The 17,879-nt window shown below is 46.1% G+C and overlaps 1 long non-coding RNA gene across 1 annotated transcript in view; it reads left to right on the top strand.

Annotated features, from left to right (window-relative positions):
• LOC123377038 overlaps positions 1-15,923 on the top strand; it is a 64,767-nt gene extending 48,844 nt beyond the window's left edge. Inside the window, exon 3 of the long non-coding RNA XR_006582046.1 lies at positions 15,658-15,923. This is a non-coding gene — a long non-coding RNA (uncharacterized LOC123377038). The remainder of the gene's footprint in view (positions 1-15,657) is intronic.
• The last annotated feature ends 1,956 nt before the right edge of the window (positions 15,924-17,879 follow it).

The following is a 17,879-nucleotide window of genomic DNA, read 5'->3' as shown; positions in this document are numbered from 1 at the left end:
CAGCCGCGGCTGGGAATCTCTGCGGGCAAACCAGAGCCCTCTGACTCCTGGTCGTGGCTGGGATTTAAAGGGCTCAGGGCTCCCCGCCGCTGCGGACCGCCCAGAGCCTTTTGATTCCTGGCCACGGCTGAGATTTAAAGGGCTCTGGGCTCCCCGCCGCTGCAGGCAACTCAGCCTTTTGATTCCCAGCTGCAGTTGGGAGTCAGAGGGCTCTGGGTTGCCCGCAGCAGCGGGGAGCCCAGAGCCCTTTAAATCTCAGCCGCTGCCGGGAATCAAAAGGCTGAGTTGCCCGCAGCCGCGGGGAGTCCAGAGCTCTTTAAATCCCAGCCGCGGCCAGGAGTCAGAGGGCTCTGGGCTGCCCGTAGAGATTCCCAGCCGCAGCTGGGATTTTAAGGGGTCAGGGCTCCGGGCAACCCGGAGCCTTTTAATTCCTGGCTCCGGCTGAGATTTAAAGGGCTCTGGGCTCCCCGCCGCTGCGGACAGCCCAGAGACTTTTGATTCCCAGCCGCAGCTGGGATTCAAAGGGCTTTGGGCTGCCCGCAGAGCGCTGTGTGCAGGGGATTTAGAATCCCCTCGCGGGCTGCACAGTGAGGCTCCGCGGGCCGCATGTTGTGCAGACCTGATCTAGTTCTTTTTGAACCCTGTTATAGTCTTGGCCTTCACAACATTTTCTGGCAAGGAGTTCCACAGGTTGACTGTGTGTTGTGTGAAAAAATACTTCCTTTTGTTTGTTTTAAACCTTCTGCCTATTAATTTCATTTGGTGGCACTTAGTTCTTGTGTTATGAGAAGAAGTAAATAACAACTTTCACCACACCAGTCATGATTTTATAGACCTCTATCATAGCCTCCCCTTAGTCATCTCTTTTCCATGCTGAAAAGTCCCAGTCTTATTAATGTCCTTAATTGCCCTTTTCTGAAACTTTTCCAAGTCCAATATATATTTTTTGAGATGAGTGACCACATCTGCATGCACTATTTGAGATGTGGGCGTACCATGGATTTATATAGAGGCAATATGATATTTTCCATCTTATTATCTATCTCTTTCTTAAAGATTCCCAACATTCTGTTGGTTTTTTTGACTACTGCTGACATTGAATGGATGTTTTCAGAAGACTATCCACAACGACTCCAAGATCTCTTTGTTGAATGGTAACAGCTAATTTAGACCCCATCATTTTATATGGATAGCTGGGATTATGTTTTCCAATGTGCATTACTTTGCTTTTATCAACATTTAATTTCATTTGCCATTTTGTTGCCCAGTCACCCAATTTTGAGAGATCCTTTTGTAGCTCTTTGCAGTCTGCTTGAGACTTAACTATCTTGAGTGGTTTTGTATCATCTGCAGATTTTGCCACCTCACTCTTTACCCCTTTTTTCAGATCATTTATGAATATGTTGAATAGGACTGGACCCAGTACAGACCCCTGAGGGACACCACTATTTCACTTTCTCTATTCTGAAAACTGATAATTTATTCCTACCCTTTGTTTCCTATCTTTTAACCAGTTACCAATCAATGAGAGAACCTTTCCTCTTATCCCATGACAGCTTACTTTGCTTAAGAGCCTTTGGTGAGGGACCTTGTCAAAGGCTTTCTGAAAATCTAAATACACTATATCCAGGGGTGAGCTGGAGCTGGTTTGCACCGGTTCGCATGAACCGGTTGTTAAATTTAGAAGCGGTTTTAGAACCGCTTGTTAACTGGCTTCCCTGCAAGGGAAGCTTTGATGGGCTCTGGCCGGGAAGCCTGTAATTCCTCCTCCCAGCCGCCGGGGGGCGCTGCGCTGTGCTGTGGGAGCCATGTGAGCTGCCTCCTGGCCCTGTTGCTGCTGCTGCTCTTTGGACCTCTGGCCCTGGGGCTCCTGCTGCTGCCTGGTGAGTCCTGGGCAGGGGCGGCTCTAGGAATTTGGCCGCCCCAAGCAGGGCGGCATGCCGCAGGGGGCGCGCTGCCGGTCCCGCAGATCCGGGGGACCTCTTGCAGACGTGCCTGCGGAGGGTGCGCTGGGAGGGCAGCAGGCGGCTCCAGGGGACCTTCCGCAGTCATGCCTGTGGGAGGTCCACCCGAGCCGCGGGACCAGCGGACCCTCCGCAGGCATGACTGCGGAAGGTCCGCCGGAGCCGCCTGCCGCCCTGCCGGCAAAATGCCGCCCCAAGCGCGTGCTTGGCGCGCTGGGGTCTGGAGCCGGCCCTGGTCCTGGGCTGCGTCCTGCTGCTCGGGCTGCTCCCAGCCGCTCTCCCCATGTGAGTACCGCCCCCCCCGCCTTTCCTGTCCACAGCCACCTGCAGCCGCCCCCTGCCCGCAGCCACCCCCTGCCCACAGCCGCCCGCAGCCACCCCCTGCCTGCAGTCACCCGCAGCCAGCCCCTGTCTGCATCACCTGCACACAGCCAGCCCCTGTTGCAGCCAGCCCGTGTCACACTCCCTGCCTCCAGCTAGCCCTGCCCCACGTCCCTGTCTGCAGCCAGCCCCATGTCCACTGGTGCCCTGCAGTTCTCAGGGCAGTAACCCTGCACACCTGTTTCAATGAGGGGAGGCAGGGAGCAGCTGGGACCCACACGTGCACACCCTAGGGTGACCAGACAGCAAGTGTGAAAAATCAGGACAGGGGGTGAGGGGTAATAGGAGCCTATATAAGAAAAAGACCCAAAAATTGAGACTGTCCCTATAAAATTGGGACATCTGGTCACCCTAGCACACCCCGAGGGAGTGGCAGGGACCCACACATGTGAAATGGAGCTCATTTCTAGTTCAGCCCCATCTTTTTAAAAAAGAACTTTAGATAGGGCTAACATACATCTGTATTTTCCTGGACATGTCAGGCTTTTCAGTTCTTAAATCACTTTTCAGTTCTTAAAAATTCCTCCCAGGAAAATACGGACGTATGGTAACCCTATTGGTACAAAAAATACATGCTGTGGCACATCCCTTAAATCAGAACTTTTTATAGGGAACCAGTTGTTAAGATTTTAGCAGCTCATCACTGACTATATCCACTGGATCCCCCTTGTCCACATGCTTGTTGACTCCCTCAAAGAATTCTAGCAGATTAGTGAGTCATTATTTCTCTTTACAAAAACCACGTTGACTCTTCCCCAACAAATTATGTTCATCTATATGGCTGACAATATTGTTCTTTACTATAGTTTGCCCGGTACTAAAGTCAGGCTTACTAGCCTATAATTGCCAGGGTCCCCTCTGGAGCCCTTTTTAAAAATTGACATCATATTAGCTATCCTCCAGTCATTTGGTACAGAAGCTGATTTAAATGATACGTTACAGACAACAGTTAGTAGTCCCGCAATTTCACATTTGAGTTCCTTCAGAATTCTTGGGTGAATACCATCTGGTCCCAGTGACTTACTATGTTTAGTTTAAGAATTTGTTCCAAAATCTCTGTGACTTTATTGATATGAACTCTGATCATATAGCTCATTGTTGCAACCAGGATCCTATGGTTGCACCAGGTCTCGTACAGAGGAGTCAAGTGTGGTGTCTATGGAAAGGTTGTAGTTTGCTGGTTATGATTATGCTGTCTGTATGTGTGTATCATTTTTGTATTTGAAGTTGTGAATATTGGCTATGTACTTGTATCTCAATGTGTTTGATTCTAAAGCCTCAGTGAAGCATTTGGTCAGCTTCTTGAGAAAGGACTATTCTCAGTAAGTGCCCAATCAAGAAACACTTAACTGGCAATGGACTTTGGGAGACACCAATCCACATCTGAGCTTTCCTGAGAACATTCAGACTAACATGTAAACAATGACGTCAGCCTGCAAAAAGCTGAATCATTCATGGACACGTGACTTGCCCAGATGGCTAGAAACTCCATCTTGTTGCTGTGACTTTGCACAGAAGAACAAAGGGGTTTCTGCCCAGAAGAGGGAGAATATAAAAGGCCCTGGAAGCCTCTCCATTTTATCTTCAGCTGGCTCAAGAGATGGCCTCTCCATCCCCAAGAGATGCCTGAAAGAAACTGGAACAAACGGTTCCAGTCATGAGAAATCCCCTAGTTACCACCTGAGCTGGAACTAACAAGAACTGTATCAGGGGAAAGGATTTGGCCCAGACTAGGAAGGAGTCCAGTCTGTAAAAGAAGCTTATTTGTCTCCCAAACCTGAGATATTCTTTTTAGGTATCTCCCTCACATTCTCAACCGTTAAGACCGATGCAAACAAATCATTTAGGCCTGGTCTACACTAGGAGTTTATGTCGAATTTAGCAGCGTTAATTCGATTTAACCATGCACCCGTCCACACCAGGAAGCTAATTAGTTCGACCTAGAGGGCTCTTTAGTTCGAATTCGGTACTCCACCCCGATGAGGGGAGTAGCGCTAAATTCAACATGGCTATGTCGAGTTAGCCTATGTGTGGACAGAAATCGACCTTAGTAGCTCCGGGAGCTATCCCACAGTGCACCACTGTGTTGACGCTCTGGACAGCAGTCCGAGCTCAGATGTTCTGATCAGCCATACAGGAAAAGCCCCGGGAAAATTTGAATTCCTTTTCCTGTCTGGCCATTTTGAATCTCAGTTCCTGGTTGGACATCGGGGCGAGCTCAGCAGCACCGGCAGTGATGCAGAGCTCTCCAGCAGAGGGGTCCATGCAATCTCAGAGTAGAAAGAGGGCCCCAGCATGGACTGACCGGGAAGTCTTGGATCTGATCGCTGTGTGGGGCGATGAGTCTGTGCTTTCGGAGCTGCGCTCCAAAAAACGGAATGTAAAGACCTACGAGAAGGTCTCCAAAGCCATGGCACTCAGAGGATACAGCCGGGATGCAACGCAGTGCCGCGTGAAAATCAAGGACCTGAGACAAGGCTACCAAAAAATCAAAGCGGCAAACGGACGCTCCGGAGCCCAGCCCCAGACATGCCGCTTCTACGAGGCACTGCATGCCATTCTCGGTGGGTCTGCCACCACTGCCCCACCAGTGACCGTGGACTCTGAGGATGGGATAGTGTCGAGGGGCAGTTTCTCGGCGATGTTCGCGGATGGGGAAGATGAGGAAGGGTTTGTGGAGGACGATTAGGCGACAGCGCTTACAATACTGATTTCCCTGACAGCCAGGATCTCTTCATCACCCTCACAGAGATCCCCTACCAACCCTCCCTGGCCGTTTACCCGGACTCTGAATCAGGGGAAGGATCAGTCGGTAAGTGCTATAAACATATAAACATTTATTTTTTTTTAAATCAGGAATAAAAACTATATGAAAAGAAGGTCAATACATATAGCGATCGAATAGAAATCCTCCTGGGACACTTCCACGAAGCTCTCATACAGGTACTCGAAAAGCCTCTGCAGGAGGTTCCTGGGGAGAGGTGCCTTATTGGGTGCTCCGTGGAAGCACACTCTTCCGCGCCAGGCCATCCTGAGGTACAGTGGGAGCATTGCCTCCACCAGCATGGCAGCATAGGGCCCTGGTCTGTGCAGGGTTTCACGCAGCATGCGCTCTCTGTCTGTCCTAGTGACCCGCATCAGGGTGATCTCGCTCGGCGACTGCTGCATCTAATTAGGGGAATTACTTTAATGTTACTATTGTGAATGCTTGACTTTTCCTTTGCATAACAATGACCGTCGTTTAACAGCCACGTGTTGGAGGCTGCAGAGGGAAAGCATACAGGGATCTTTCACGGGGACAGCCGCGAGGGGCTGGAACAGGGTCAGACTTTATGCTTTCCAGATTGCCTGCAGCAGGAGACCACTGCTATCCATTAACTTTTAAGCAGCCTAAAGTTTACAGCTTACCAGGCCTGGCTGCTACACGGATTCTGCTGTCCTGCCCCGCTTGTCCGATCTCCAGTGCAAGACCCCAGGCAATGAAAGCGAATGCCGAAAATTCGAACTTGTCCTGAGAGCACATGAGATAGGTGCCCTGTATGGTCTTGTTCACAGAAACTGAGTAGACTGTGTTCAGTGTTTGCAAACATGTATCTTTGCAAGGAAATCACTTCCTTTTTCCCATCACACAGCTGCGGCTGTTTCCCGAACTGCCCCGGCATCCCCCTCACAGAGGCTGGCGCAGATTAGGCGGCGAAAGAAAAAGACTCGGGATGAGATGATCGCTGAACTGATGGCCTGCTCCAGAGCCGAGGCGGCCCAGCAGAGCCATTGGAGGGAGACCCTCTCTCAGCAGCAGCGCTCACACAGCGAACGGGAGGACAGGTGGCGGCAGGAAGACCAGCAGGCGACTCAAACGCTGCTTGGACTAATGAGGGAGCAAACGGACACGCTCCGGCGCCTTGTGGATGTTCTGCAGGACCGCAGGCAGGAGCAGAGAGCCCCCCGAACTGTATCTGCAACCGCCGTCCCCCGCCACAAAGTCCTGTCCCCCCCTCACCCAAAATCACAAGAAGGAGAGGCGCTAGGGGCCGTGAAAACTTTCACTCCACCCCAGCAGAGCGCTCATGTACCAAACAGCTCTCATTCCCTAAAGTATGAGAATTGCTTCCCTTCCTGGCTCACCCGATCCCAAATCCCAGTTTCATCCCCCAACTGTGTAGTTGAGTATTAAAAATAGTTTGCTGTTCATTACTGTTTCCGTCATGTTTCTTTGCAGAAGACTTTGTGTGAAGGGGATAGGGGTTTGTTAATTGCATAGGACAGCCACCATTAACAGGGTACAGACATGGGGGCAGGATCAACAGCAGGTCACACACAGAGTGCAGTCACTAGGCACCCGGGTCACTCTGGGAGGTGTCTGCTGCCCCAGGTCAGTCTGGGAGGTGTATGCTGCCCCAGGGTCCGAGCGCCTGGCATCCACAAATGGCAAGGCAGGCTGCCCTTACCATGCCCTTCCACCCTAGCCATGAACCTCTCCGAAGCCCTGAGCCCCAGCCAGAGCCATCACCCCCCTACACCTACTCACCCTTCCCACACACTCCTCACCCCTTCCTGCAAACCCACCCCTTCCTGCACACCCTCCTGTAACCGTCCTCCCCCCAGAGACCGCTGTAGGAGCAGGAGCCTGTCAGTCCTCGAGTGTAGAAGCGGTCTGTACATGACTGCACACTGTACCCACCACAGTCTGCGTCCCTGTTTGAACCCTTTAATGCGAATTCGTTAGTAAAGAAAACTTTGTTAATTAAAAATGTTCCAATAATTTTATTTTTAAACGTCTGTTGGAAGGGGGGAAACCTGGTGAACGGGGTATGTAACCGCTGAAAAAAGTCAATAGTAACTGAAACAGGGGCAGGTTCAGCTTCTCTGTAAAGAGACTGGACAGTCATAGGCTACCCTGCTCTCTGAGGAACCTAGCTTTTAAAGCCTCCCGGATGCACAGCGCTTCCCGCTGGGCTCTTCTAATCGCACGGCTGTCTGGCTGAGCGTAATCAGCAGCCAGGCGATTTGCCTCAACCTCCCATCCCGCCAAAAAGGTCTCCCCCTTGCTCTCACAGAGATTGTGGAGCACATAGCAAGCTACAATAACAATGGGGATATTGGTTTCGCTGAGATCCAAGTGAGTCAGTAAGCTCCTCCATCTCCCCTTGAGACGTCCGAAAGCACACTCCACCACCATTCTGCACTTGCTCAGCCGGTAGTTGAAGAGCTCCTTGTCACTGTCCAGGGCGCCTGTATAGGGCTTCATGAGCCAGGGCATTAGCGGGTAGGCTGGGTCCCCGAGGATCACTGTAGGCATCTCCACATCCCCAACACTTACTTTGTGGTCCGGGAAGAAACTACCTTCCTGCAGGCGTCTAAACAGACAAGAGTTCCTGAAAACACGCGCGTCATGAACCTTGCCCAGCCACCCGACGTAGATGTTGGTAAAACGTTCCCTATGGTCCACCAGTGCTTGCAGCACCATTGAAAAGTAGCCCTTTCGGTTAATATACTTGCTGGCCTGGTGGCCGGTCCCAGGATAGGGATGTGAGTGCCATCTATAGTCCCACCGCAGTTTGGGAATCCCATCGCGGCGAAGCCATCTATGACGACCTGGACGTTTCCCAGGGTCACTACCTTTGAGAGCAGTAGGTCAACGATTGCGTGGGCTACTTGCATCACAGCAACCCCCACGGTAGATTTGCCCACGCCAAAGTGGTTTGCTACTGATCGGTAGCTGTCTGGCATTGCAAGTTTCCAGAGGGCTTTGGCCACTCGCTTCTGCACACTCAGGGCTGCTCGCATCCGGGTGTCCTGGCGCTTCAGGGCAGGGGCCAGCAAGTCACACAGTTCAAGGAAAGTGCCCTTACGCATCCTGAAGTTTCACAGCCACTGTGATTCATCCCAGACCTGCAGCACTATGCGGTCCCACCAGTCCGTGCTTGTTTCCCGGGCCCAGAATCGCCGTCCCACAGCATGAACGTGACCCATTGCCACCATGATCTCCGCGGTGCGGGATCCCGTGCTTTGTGAGAGGTCTGTGCCACTCTCACACTTCATGTCCTCACCGCGCTGCCGGAGCCTCCTCGCCCGATTTCTCAGCAGCTGACTGTGGAAGAGGTGGATGATAAGGTGCGAGGAGTTGACAACGGCCATAAGTGCAGCGATGATCGCAGCGGGCTCCATGCTCGCAGTGCTGTGGCGTCCACGCTGTCACTGACCAGAAAAGTACGCTAACAGATTTCCCGCCGGCGCTTTCAGGGAGGGAGGGCGGGAGTGACGGTTGAATGACGACAGTTACCCAAAACCACCCTCGACACATTTTTCCCCCAGCAGGCATTGGGGGCTCTACCCAGCATTCCAATGGGAAGCAGGGACTGCGGGAACTGTGGGATAGCTGCCCAGAATGCACCGCTTCCAATGTCGACGCTTGCCCCGTTAGTGTGGACTCACAAAGTCGAATTAGTGTCCTTAGTGTGGATACACAAATTCAACTTCATAAGGTCGAATCCACAAATTCGACCTAAGTTAAATCGAACTACTCTTGTAGTGTAGACATACCCTAAGTTTCCCGGAATGGCTTTATCATCCTTGAGTGCTCCTTTATCATCTCGATTGTCCAGTGGCCCCACTGGTTGTTTAGCAGGCTTACTGCTTCTGATGTACCTAAAAAAAATCTATTATTTTTTGATTCTTTGGCTAGCTGTTCTTCAAATTATTTTTTGGCCTTCCTAAATATATTTCTACATTTCATTTGCCAGAGTTTATGCTCCTTTCTATTTTCCTCATTAGGATTTAACTTCCACTTTTTAAAGGATGCGTTTTACTTCTTTTACTTTGTTGTTTAGCCATGGTGGCTCTTTTTTGGTTCTCTTACTATGTTTTTTTAATTTGGGGTATACATTTAAGTTGAGCCTCTATTATGGTGACTTTAAAAAGTTTCCATGCGGCTTTCAGGGATTCTAATTTTGGTGCTGTATCTTTTAATTTCTGTTTAACTAACCTCCTCATTTTTTATAGTTCCTCTTTCTGAAATTAAATGCTACAGTGTTTCCCCCACCACAGGGATGTTAAATTTATTTATATTATGGTCACTATTACCAAGTGGTCCAGCTACATTCACCTCTTGGACCTGATCCTCTGCTCCACTGGGACTAAATCAAGAATTGCCTCTCCTCTTGTAAGTTCCAGGACTGGTTGCTCCAAGAAGCAGTCATTTAAGGTGCCAAGAAACTTTATCTTTGCATCCCATCCTGAGATGACATGTACCCAGTCAATATGGGGATAGTTGAAATCCTCCATTATTATTGAGTTTTTTATTTTAATAGCCTTTCTAATCTTCCTGAGCATTTCACAGTCACTATCACCATCTGGTCAGGTGGTCTGTAATATATTCCTACTGCTATATTCTTATTATTCAAGCATGGAATTACTATCCATAGAGATTCTGTGGTACAGTTTGGTTCATTTAAGATTTTTACTTAATTTGATTCTATGCTTTCTTTCACATATATAGTGCCACTCCCCCAACAGCACGACCTGTTCTGTCCGTCCAATATACTTTGTACCCTGGTATTAGTATCCCATTGATTATCCTCATTCCACTGAGTTTCTGTGGTGCCTATTATATTAATATCCTCATTTAATACGAGGCACTCTAGTTCACCCATCTTATTATTTAGACTTCTAGCACTGGTATATAAGCACTTTAAAACTTGTCACTTTTTAGCTGCCTGCCATTACAGGATGTAATTGAATGGGACTTTTTTCATTTGACTGTTTCTTATCAGCTCCTACCTACCTCTATTTTATCACCTTCCATCCTCTCCTCCTTATTAGGACATTGGGAATCTCCATTTATAGATCCTCCCCTAAGAGATGACTGAACCACGTGCTCCTCTGCACCCGTCAGTTTTCCCGCAGTGCTAAGTTTAAAAATTGCTCTATGACCTTTTTAATCTTAAGCGCCAGCAATCTGGTTCCATTTTGATTTAGGTGGAGACAATCCTTCCTGTACGGGCTCCCCCTTTCCCAAAAGTTTCCCCAGTTCCTAATAAATCTAACCCCCTCCTCCCTACACCATTGTCTCATCCATGCATTGGGACCCTCCAGTTCTGCCTGTCTAACTGGCCCTGTGCGTGGAACTGGAAGCATTTCAGAGAATTGAGGTCCTGGACTTCAATCTCTTAACCAGCTGCCTAAATTTGGCCTCCAGGACCTCTCTCCTACCCTTCCCTATATCATTGATACCTACATGTACCACGACCACCAGCTCCTCCCCAGCACTACACATAAGCCTATCTAGATGCCGGTCTATCCCCTTGTGCCTTTAAGGATTATGCAAGTGCAAATGCAGGCAACTGGGCTATAAGTTACAAGGGAGATGGCTCCACCACCTCCTCCTCCTCTCCCCTCCACCCCCCAAGATTTTGCCTGGGCTCTGATTTGGTTAGGTGTGCTCTAAACATGCCCACCAGATCAGGCCCCACAGGTAAGATAGGTGGGCCTATTGCCCCTTAGTTAGAGGATCGCGCTGTGGCTTTGGTGTCTGAAGGCCTGCTCATGTGCAGAGGCAGAAACTTAGGGAACTTTTACAGTGATATTTAGGTGCCAAGTGATTTTAGGTGCCTAAAAGTTTAGGTGGCAGCAGCGCAAGGGTTTTGTGAATGCTGGTGGCACGTAACGGCTGGGGGTAATTGCCTAAATTCCTTTGTGGATCTGGCCCCAATCCGCAAGAGTGAGAGAGGGGTTCCTAAAGCAGCTTGTTTGGGATGATCGCAGGGAAAAAATAAATTGATCTGAGATATTGTGGTGGTGTTTTCCAGTATATTTGTTCATTTAAAGACCCTCGCTAAACCATATTAGACCGAACACAGAGAGGGAACTGCGTTATTCTTAGTATTACTAGGGGCTATGGTAATACAAAATAATAAATCCAGCTACAAAGTTCACATTTCAAACCTTGTTAGCTATGTAGGTCAGGTGTTGTTGTTTCCTTTTCCCGATTGGCTGACTTATGTACCTAACCAACATGGCATGAATTACAAATATTACAATCAAACATGCAATTGAAGTTTGTGCAACAAATCAACCTCTGTGTAACTCCCTCTGAGGGCAGAGGAAAGACTGATGGAACTGGCCATCACTGCAACCATAAAATAACTGCTTGAAAACCGAGAAATTATTGGATGAAGATGCCCTGGAATATGTTTAAATAACCAATACATCTGAGAATTGCTAGTTTTTGTGGGGGGGAGTTCCAAACAAAATAGAAAAAGGTGAAATCATTATATAAGTTATTCATTGTGAGTTATTCACTCGGCTAAGTCCTCACTCTTTCAGAGAATAACTATCCAGCTCCTTTTGTCTGTCCACACAAAGCATCTGCTATTCCTCCAGACTGTCTCTTTACAGTGCTTCATTGGGATTGTTGTACAGTCCTATCCAAGAATGTGTATCATAAAGGGAGTTTTACAGTCTGCAATGAGGGGAGACGAACTCTGGCTAAGATTTCCCCAAAGGGCACTGGATGTTCAAATCTCTTAGGCTTCTTTGATAATTGTAGACCCCTATTTGATTCCTAAAGTTGGGGGGAGAAGTGGCAAGGGGAGAAATCCTTTTTCTAGACATTTATTTTAGCCTTAGGCTGTTATCTAAATATGATTTGTGCTTAAATCATTTCAAAAGAATTGATATTTTTATATATGCCTGGTCTCTCAATATTCCTGTACAGTTACCAGCTCTTAATACTCATAAGAAGTAGTTACTATTTTAAAAAAATCAACTTAAAACGTGAGGAAACCGAATTCTAATTTGACCTTGGTCTTTTATCCAAAGTCAGACACTGTTTGTCTGAAAATGTGGTAATTGCAAGATTAAATTCAATCCCACTGGGAGGCTGAGAAAAACTGATATGTATCTATGCCTACCAAAGTTGAGTAGAAAGAAAAAGAATCTATAAAAACCCTCCATACATTGTCTTATAAAGATCTTTATATTAAAAAAATAATTTGGTATCTTTTATTTGTTAAACCAGTTTAAATTTAGCACTAGGAGCATATTCCATGCCCTAGAGACACTTAAGGTGATTGTGTTTCAATCTTTGAGACAGTTTATGCATCCCTTAGTGCTTAGTCAAAACTCTCAGTGAAACCATGCTGAGAGTCCGATTCTGCCATCTTTACTCATATTGACCTTACTCTACCAGTAGTTCCATTGATGCCAAAGGGCTTACTTGTGGAGTAATGCATTACTCAGCATAAATAAGGATGTCAAAATCCGCTCCATGGATAACATCCAGAGAAAAACACTGGTCTTGTTAATACTCTTTCCTGGAGTTGCAGAGATCTTTGTTCAATTCTCACCTCTGCCAAAAGACTTCCTGTTTTACTTGTGCAAGTCATTTAGCCTCACTGTGCCTCAATTCCCCATCTATAAAATGGGGATATTGCTACTTCAATTGCCTTGGCTATTGAGCAGTAAACTTTTGGGGTGCAGGGACTGTCGCTTACTGTGTGTATGTGCAGGGCATAGCACAGTGGAATCCTGATCTCAGTTGGTGCCTGTTGGCACTTCTGTAATACAAATAATAATAGCAATAATATTATAAGGCTAAAATAAGTCAAACCTTTCCCCCGTATATCCTAAAGACACAGCAGGCGGGGCAGCTATCACTCTGATGCGCGCATAGAATTCTCATAAAATGTGAGTCCAAATAACTGTAAAAAACTATACCATAAGATTCCAGGACTGTCACCTGCCTGTGTGTCACTCTGCAGCTAGAATGTCTGAGTCCATCTGAACCAATGGAAACAGATATAAGCATGGCTGAGAGCTCTTTTTGTTCAGCGTATCACCATGTTCAGTCAGCACCAGGATTTGTGGACTGTGACCATACAATTTTTTAAGTTCTCAGCCATTTGGACTCATACCTGTGCAATGGCAGGCATGTATCGATGTCATGCCAAGAATCCTAGACCATTATGATAGCAGAAGTAACTCAACCAATCACAGCTTATTCTGCAGCTAATTTGTATGTAACAATTTCATTGGTTGTACGAGGGGAGAGGGGGGTAATGCACACATGGTGGATTACTTGGCCCAACTGCCACACTCGTGCACCAGCACAGGCTTTCAGATACTAGTTGCAACATAAACCACTTAAAGCCAGGCAATTTAAAGTTAAGGTTGACAATCCATCCTCATCCTATTGCATTATGCCTAGTTATTCTGGTGCGCCTAACACACGAGGCAAAATTATTTTCTCTGATCTGAACTAAAGATTGCTATTGCATGTTCTGGGCTCTGTGCCCAGGTGGAAAGGATATTGACCAATAACTATTGTTTTATGAATATATTGCCTCTACAGATCCACACACCATCCCCTCTTTGAGACAGATACTATGCTGATTTCAATCTGCTGAGCTGCAAGGAAGTCAGAGCTGTACTGACTTATACCGGAGAGGATCAATAAGGAATATGCAAGCTAAAACTCGATCTAAAAAGGCATTCAGACTGATTAAGAGTGTCCCCACAAGGACACCTCTATATTTAATTTGGTGCAACTTTTGTGTTTGCAGAAGGCCTAAGTCCTGGAACAAAACTCATTTATCCTATTATGACGGTATGGTTCCAAGCGTGGTTCTGAGGTTTAGATACAATAGAAAGCACCACTGGCAATTGCCAGCTAGGATTAGCCTGGTTTTAACCAAATGCAAATAAAATACTCTGACCCAATACTTGAGTGGCACAAGCATCACATTTTATATAAAACACCAGCAGTCGTAAACATTCTATGTGTTTACAGTGAACTGGGCTGGACTGAATCCAGTAAGAAATATAAACAGTAACAACTGGGATATGTCAGCTGAATTACCCATTTAGTGTGGTGTAGCAGTAGCTGATGCTAGGCCCATTGCTATATACTACAGTCCACATTTTCTACCACTAAGAAGTGCAGTCATTCAATAGCTACAGCATTTACTCCGCTTAACTCAAGTACAAGTCAATATAACCACAGTCTGTAAGGTTTCGTAGCCATTCATCTTTACACACAGAACTTCTCCTTCGTGACCAGTGAGCGTGGCTTCTAGGTCAATTTCACAGCTGTAAAAACAATTCTATGTATGGAGGAGAAGGTTGTGCCTGTTGTAAATTTTATCCACAAACCAGACCCATTTTGGCAGCCTGGTGTCATCTAGCTGCTGCTTCATGGAGCTTCTCCAAGCACCCTAAGGAAACAGGAGTCAATCGTAATCATAGAATCTCAGGGTTGGAAGGGACCTCAGGAGGTCATAATTTCCCTTATCCATCTTTCTCACTATATAGCTCAGTATGGTTAAACCATAATGATACAGAGAGTTAAATGACCAAAAGGAACCTAGTAAAGCAAGACATGGTGAATGCAGTCCTTCCTCTAGGGCCATACCAGGCTCCCATTCCCAAATGCACTTTACCAAACATAGCTAGCAATAGTAACTGAAATGCTTAGCTGAGCTCCCACCTCATACTGGCAGTTGTGCAGGCTGTAAGCCTGTACTGGAGTAAGGGCACAACCTTGCTCCTAAACAAAGCCTTGTTTATCAGTTACTCTGACCACACCAAAGGGCTGTTGCCCCATGTATAGAGCTCCTTCACATTCCTTGTATTCCCCACTCTTTCAACTATGCACGTGTAGATTGGTGCTGGGAACCATAGCTCCGGCAGCCGCCTGTGCAGTATACTGGCTTATAACTGATGGCTCCATTGTTGCACTAGCAACCACTGCACTGTATCCAAATGTGATTGTCTTGGACTGGTTTGTTTAAAGAAGAAATGTGTCTCTTTAGCACAAGTAGGTTCAACACACATCTCTCTGGTTAGTACGCATTTTCCTGAGCCTTGCTGCTTTCTCCCTAATGGAGGGTGGAGAGGCTTGGAGTCTGTCAGATCTTTCCCCAACTCCCCAATTTAAACACTCTCTTCAGCTTTGCATTATGGCCTGAGCCATCTGGGCAAGGAGTACTGGAGAGGACTTATTTTTGGAGCACCGGTTGTTAGTGAGGCAGAGAAGTTGCCACTGAATGATGCTATGTACTCTCCACCCAGAGGCTGCATCCATAGCTCATTCAGCCACTGCCACCTAGGACAGCAAGCAACCAGACTAAAACTGGTGATCAAGCCAAACTTTCCAGTGTCACACCAGTATACCTGCCATCCAGATGTGTGTTGACCTCTGAACAGTGACAGTGTCCCTTAATGGGATTCATTTCATTTGGCCTGCCATTCTTGCTGTACAAGTTCTTCCTTTGCCCCAGATTTAACCCACAAATTTTTTTTTATTTCCCTTTAGAAAATTCGCCTGGTTTTCCAAAATATTGAATCCAGCAGGAGAGGAGTTTTGAGAAAGTGTGGGCCCAGACTGCTCAGGTTGCCTGTTACAGTACTTCCAGCTACTTGAATGTAGAATTGCTCCTGAACCTGGCACTGTGAAGCTAACCAGAACCTAAGCAAACAGCAAAAGGTAAAAGGCAAAGTGCATCAAAGAACTAATTTGCTGCTCCTTCCATATAATTTGATACACTTATGACCTTAACCTAATGCAGCTGTTGAGAACAAAGAAGAAGCCATAGAATTGCATTTTAATCATATTTTTATTCAATCTCTGTAGAGCAACAATAAAAAGTTCAACTGGGGAGATAGAATTGCAGTGAGTAGTTGTTCCCACCAGCCATACATCTGGCCTTTAATTACCCTGTGGTATTTATATTGTCAAAAACATATTTCAACTCGTATGACTGATCATGCTGTAGTGGAGGAAAGCATTAGCAAATAAATAGCAAAACACACAAATTTGTCAGCAGATGGATTACAACCAAATGCAATTAAATTCAAAATGATTCTGCTTTTAAAGCAATTGAATATAAATTAGCCTGTCAGCAAATGTATGCAACTAATTGCAAGAAAAAAATTAGTCCATAAGACAATATTCTGCATATAGTCTTTTCAAACAATGTAGTAATGATTGGGTACATTATTAATGGAACACAAGTCAAACTGCATTAGTTTAATTGCTTTTTTGTGCAAACCTATTAGAATAAATTACAACATATTTACTCCTTTTTTACAATTGATGATAGGTGATTAAGTCTTGTTTATAAACTAACAATAATGATTTTTCCTTCTTCTTGGCTTACTAAACACAATAGAACTGTTACACTGTCCACAGCATTGGTGAACTGAGCAACTAGTGAAGAATCTAGTTCCCATGAGCCTTGAGCAGAGACCATTAAAAAAAACCAACTGATGCTTTTGACTGCATGCTCGTTTCTCAATGTACCAATAGGTTTGATGGAAATGGAAGAGAGAAATAAATTTGTTTTAACTATTTGCAAAAAATAAGAACAAAAGAATTGCAAATACATTCCTAAAAAGATGTACTGGCAAGAATATTTAACTCTATTGGCCAAAGCAAATGTGGAGTTTGTAATGGTATCCTGTGGAGCCTGATTCTGAAAGTTGTGCTCATTAGGGGCCTGATCCATCGCTCATTGAAGTTAATGGAAAGATTCTGATTGGCATCACTAGGCAACAGATTGGGCCCCCAATTCATATTGACCACTGGTGTAAATCCAGAATAACTCCATTGAAGTCAATGAAATTGGTATAAAACCAATGTAAGTGAGATCAAGACTCATGGGTGCCATGTATCCCATATGTCTAATCAACACTGTTGGAATTTTGAATGCTTGTAATGAACTGCTCAAAAACGGCTACTGGACTAAGACTCACTCAGCTATTCAGTGAATGATTTTGAATAAAGAAGAAACTCGAGGAAAAACTGAGATGTTTACTTGCCACATTTTAGGATTCTTTTTTAAACTTGAGTTTAATTAATCAGGAAAGCAAGCAGTAAAGTCCTGGGTCCTGGCTCACCAGTGTGCTACTCCAGTACACTGCTGTAACTCCAGTGATGACTAAGTAACGCAGTGGTGAACCAGACCCCTGTAGTCCTATATTAAAGAATTAATGTGTGGACATCTCTTCAGAAGAGATCCAGTGAATGTGGGAGAGGCTTTGTTTTCCTGTTATTTCTTATCTAGGACCTAAGTCCTTTGAGGTCAGACTATTTCTACAAGGAAGGAGAGGATAGGTGAAGGATGGAAGTTAACAGTTGTACCTAAAAGCAAGAATAGGTACATGTGCTTATGGCACAAACTGGCCTGCGCACAGTTAGTACAAACGTGTGGGAGTGTATAAAACAGGAGGGAAAGAATGTGCCTTTATTCTCCCCAATAAGTAGAATTGGCTGTTGTTTTTACATCTAAAATAATCTGTTTGTTTATCAGCAGAGAATGAAACCAAATCATTTCCCACTTATAGGACTTCATGTACAAGAACGTTTTAACTTGAAGTTGTACTTGTTTACAGTGGAGGGACTTCAATGTTTAATGGTGGTTCTGTTTCCAGATCATGGTAATCACATAATACTGTGGAGATTTCACATCCCCTACTGACTGTTGCAGATGCCGCTGCCGTACTGAGTAAGCAGAGATCAGAAAGTCCTGCGGCCTC

This window comes from Mauremys mutica, chromosome 9 (genome assembly GCF_020497125.1).
Source record: "Mauremys mutica isolate MM-2020 ecotype Southern chromosome 9, ASM2049712v1, whole genome shotgun sequence".
Classification (NCBI taxonomy): domain Eukaryota; kingdom Metazoa; phylum Chordata; order Testudines; family Geoemydidae; genus Mauremys; species Mauremys mutica.
This window is presented reverse-complemented; position numbering and strand designations above follow the sequence as displayed.